Here is a 5,037-nt window from a genome sequence, read left to right as displayed (position 1 = left end):
AGGAAGTAGGCTGCAAGGGCTTTGATTCATCTTCAAGTTTCATCCTTCTTCTTCTCCTCCCAGCACAATCAAGGGTTGATTGAAAAGGAAGGAAATCAGCCATCAAAAGAAGTCTTTGCAAGGGAGCTAGCACCCCGGGAAGACTAGAGAGCTTTAATTCGGATCCTGTTTCGTGTGGGATACCGTAGAGGCCGGATATTGAACGGCTTCCAAGCGAACCCTCTTCCTAAACCACGAACTCAGATTTGCGGGTGATCATCTACCCGCACAAGGTGAAGATCTGATTTTCTAATTAGATATATAAAGTTTTAATCCTTTCTAACTAACGAAGGTTCATGAACAACATTCATGGATGAACGTCGATCCCGCACATGCCTCTTCCGTTGCCATCTGATTTTTTTTGAAATATCAGCGGCATGGGCGGGTTTACTAACATCTTTGATGCCTGACACCTTGTGCCAATTGGTGTGAGAGTTGTCGACTGATTGCTCGTTTACATGGAGAAATCACCACAAGAGTAAAAGTGCACAATTTATATGTCTTTAATTCAAAAAAAAGCTCTGTATTGACCTTGAAAAAGACAATAGTGTGAAAGCCGTCGTTGTAAAAATTCGAGTAAACTGGAAATATTATAGATAAAGCCCGTGAGGTACTAAAGTAACATCCACAACTCTCTAAATCCCTGCAGATAAGATAATTTTGAATCAGTGAGCAGGTTCTTTCGACCAATCCTTGGAAACTACTGGTATTAGCAATATTTTGGAGATCCGAACTCTTAGCTTGTGTACGGTCCAGATTTCACCGAGCACTCCAGTATAAATGAGTCTTACAACTCCCTAAACGGAAAACTTAATGACTTTAACTTAGATTGCATACTAACCTAGAATTTGGGCTGATTTAGTAAATAAAACCGTGTGTGCTTTTGAAATTCTTATCATTTATGTATTTTAAATTAGATTTTAATTAAAAAAAAGGGAGTTTTTGAAATTCTTAGCTAGTATGCATTTGGAATTTGATTTTCACTTCATAGATCAATTGATAAAAAAATAAAATAAAATAAAAATAATCATAACAATAATGATTTATTTTAATATTGAGTTTGTGGCGGATCATCATTGGAAACCCTCACGAGACAAACTCGTCCACTAGGGCCACCTAGGGATTTAAAAGCCTTGTTGCATATGGTAAATGCAATCGCGATTCCTGCGAAAGTGAGTTAATTTCTCTTCTATTTTGCTCGAGGACTAGCAAAATGTAGGTTTGGGGGTCTGATAAGTGCTAGATAATGTACAATTTATCTATTTTACATAGCACTTATTATTATTGTTATACACATATTTTAAATATTAACAGAAGAAATGTGTTTCCCCTCGTTCATTTCATTTTAATAAATTATTAGAGGTAATTCAAGTTTGGTTTAATTTTCTATATCGATTTAGTCTAATGTGTGTGCAGGTCGAGTCACCATTCACGAATTAGTCCCAATCTATTTCATGTGTGGATTACTTTCTTCCACATGTGCATGAAGCTACCCATTCCTTTGTCCACGTCATCTTTCCCATGTGCACCAGGCTTCCCAACTTAGCAAACAGAGCCCTCCAAACCTACCCGAGTGGACCCCAACCACCTCTCTAAAAAAAAATAATAAAATTCACTCACGCCCGTATTCATCTTCCGCATCATCTTCTCCTCTTCTCTCCCCATGTTTCGGATCATCTCCCATCCTTCCCTATCCTTCCCAGATTTTCTCAACCATCCAAGCCAATCCAAGCTTCCCAGATGAATCCTCATGCGTTCATCATCCCCCGTATCCAGCAAATCTTCCCAGGCTCAAATCCACACGTTTTTCCTTTGCTTCAACAAAGCTCATCTCCCTCCCAACCGGCCCCAATGCAGCACTGAACAGGGGAGATTTCCAAATCGACCCAGCCCTCCCAATTCTCGCCATCACCGTCCGCATCTCCTCTGGATTCAAGATCCCAAATCCCGGATGACCCCGCCTCTTCCTCTTCATCCTTGCGATGCAATCCTCCCAGCATCCGCGAGTTAAGCATCATCTTCCTCCCAGCCGATTCTAGAATCCATCCTCTCCCCACTCCGTTCATCGCGTCCCAACTTCCAGATCCTCCCAGATTTCCTCTCATCCCGCGATGCAGCCAGCGAATCAGGCGTTCGTCCGAAGCGTCTTCAATGCATCCATGGCGCGATTCAAGTCTCGCAGCACATCTCCGGCCATCCGGATTTCCTGTCCACAGCCGAGGCGTCCCAGATTTCAGCTCCCAATCGCAACCAGATCAGCAGAGATCGTGCCGGCACACCTCACGTCTCCAGCCAGCCACGCATCAGGCATCCGCCTGCATCCCCGCCTCCTCACAGCTGCCGTTCCGAGCGAGATCCGAGATTCAGCGCGTCCAGCTCCTTCCCTTCCATCCGCACGCCCAAAATCGGGGAAGATATGATTTTATTCCACACTGAACCCAGCACCCATGGAGATTTAAAAGGAGGAGGGTGGCCATCGGGAAAAAGGGGGGGAAGCTCGGTTCGAGAACAGAGCTTGCTCTGTTTCGGTGAAGAGAAAAGAAATAAAAAAAGAAGGAAAAGAGAATAAAAACCAAGAGAGGGTTTGAGGCGGATGGCAAAGGAGTTCTTCAGCATACCAATGGAGATGACGAGCACCTTGAGCAGCTAAGCCTCGGTTTAGGGGTTTGATGAAGCCAAAGAGGAGTATTCGTTTCATTTTTATTGATTTGAGTTTGTATTGTAAGATGGTTGCATGATGAAGAATTTATCAATTGATCTTATGATTTATCCAATTTATGTGAATCATTTATCTTGCATAAAATATTTTACATAGATTGATCTATTTCATCGAATCCAACACCTATGATTGGAGGAGATATTCATGTGATATCGATTTCATGTTTAATGATTTAATGATCAGATGCATCATGCTAGGTTAGACAGGTCATGCTTATCGTTAGAGTAGATGGTTTGTGCTAGACTTAGATGATTCATGCTGCGAATTAATCATAATTTTTTAATGATTGCTTTGGCTTGTAGTCGGAAACAATTAAGTTTTAAATACAACTCAATCATTAAAAGCGTCACGGATACAACTCTATCGGTGGAATCTAGCCCAAAAACACCTCTCTCCATTGATAATTCGTACTACTATATCCACATTAATTTTTAGTTTCTATCATTTACTCTAGCCTATGTGTTGCCCAAGGTGACAAGCCAAGAGGGGGGGGGGGGGTGAATTGGTTTCTCTTAATTTTTTACTATCTTACTTATGTCAATTGATGAGTTAGTGAAATAGAACAATGCACAATACAAACACACAAGAATCCCCTTCCTTACATGATTTCTTCTTCATATAGATAGATATAGGATCTAGTGTCCTGCTGCTTATCGTTTTGCCCGCTCCAAGCAGGAAATGTTGGAGGAGGCAACGGACAGTTTTGCACCGTGCTTTATTAGCGCAGTGTTAGAGAAGGGAGGACCGAACAATATGACATTTTCGAGTGGAATGTGCCCATCTCCATGTGCGAGGTGTTGTTAGAACAGTTGAAAGCTTCAGAAGCAGAATGAAAGCTCATGCGCTACCGCTGCAACCTTCGCTCCAGTTATTGGAGTCAGTGCTGCTTCCACACCTTTTCCGGTAGTACGAATCGCTACGCTGCTCTCCTAAGCACCTACGTCCACTCCCCAAGCGACCCCTTGGAAATTCACTATAATCCCGCGGATTACAGTTGGATTGTTTTTCCCGGGCTCACAATCCAAAAACCTTTACACTTTGGTTTTTCGGGATCACCAAAAACCTATGTTGGTTTTAACGGGCTCACCAACGAACCTATGTTGGTTTTAACGGGCTCACCAATGAACCTTCACAATTGGTTTTAACGGGTTCACCAATAAACCTATAAGGGATGAATAGTGTTATTTTGATGATTAACAAGCAATAATCAAGAGTATGTTTACAAGTTAATTCGATACTTCATTTATAAGTCTGTTACTCTCAAGTATATTTGTATAATAAGATAAAGATGCATTTCATTATTTATTTGGATGAATCTAACCTTGAGTTGCAGCAAAGTGTGGATTGAGTCGACCCCAAGGATGATTGGGTCGACCCCGGCACATCAAGAAAGCATCTTGGCACACTTCTGCAAAAATAGCACGGTGATGGACAGTAGTTGGGTCGACCCAAGGAAAGCATGAGTCGACCCAAACCTCAAGCGCTCTCAAAGACTCAAGAAAACAGTTCTCTGGAAACACTGAGAGGGTCGACCCAAGAGGAAGTTGAGTCGACCCAAGCTTGAGTCGATCCAAACATCTGAGAGGGTCGACCCAAAGGCAATGACAGAATACATGACAGATAAAGGTTCTCTGGAACCCTGAGAGGTCGACCCAAATGAAAGTTGAGTCGATCCAACTGAAACCTTGAGTCGACCCAAAGAAATGTTGAGTCGACCGTAAGTGAGGAAGGCTGAAATTGCAAGTTTCTGTGGTTCTGAGAGGGTCGACCCAAGGAAAGGTTAAGTCGACCCAAGTGAAAGTTGGGGTCGACCCAAGGACAGGTTGAGCCGACCCAAGACGGGCAGAAGCATAACGGCTAGTTCTGCAGAAGTAGCTTTTTTGTCCTTCCAACAGTGAGTAACGGCTAGTTTTTGAATTCTAAACCATTGGGGCTTGTCCAATGGATGAAGGAAACTATTTAAAAGTGGCACTATTCATCAGAGAGAACATCCTTTTGCAAAATATCAAAGAGTACACAAGAAAGACAAGGTGCCCTAATCTTCTTCATCCAAGTGGCTTTCATTCAAAGAGTCAAAAGAAAGTGGTTGAGCAGATTCCAAGAGTCATTAAGGAGCCTTCCATCCACCTTTGAAGAGTGAAGCATCCTTGACAAAGAAGAGAGAAGTCACATCAAGCGATAACTATTCTCCTAAACTCTTCTTTGTAGATTATATTGTTATATTTGCTCATCTAGGAGCTTAAATCTTCTTACTTTGTTTATTAGACTCATTGTAAAGG

Source organism: Phoenix dactylifera, unplaced genomic scaffold, assembly GCF_009389715.1.
Source record: "Phoenix dactylifera cultivar Barhee BC4 unplaced genomic scaffold, palm_55x_up_171113_PBpolish2nd_filt_p 001153F, whole genome shotgun sequence".
In the NCBI taxonomy this organism is placed as follows: Eukaryota; Viridiplantae; Streptophyta; class Magnoliopsida; order Arecales; family Arecaceae; genus Phoenix; species Phoenix dactylifera.
Note: the sequence above shows the minus strand (reverse complement) of the source record.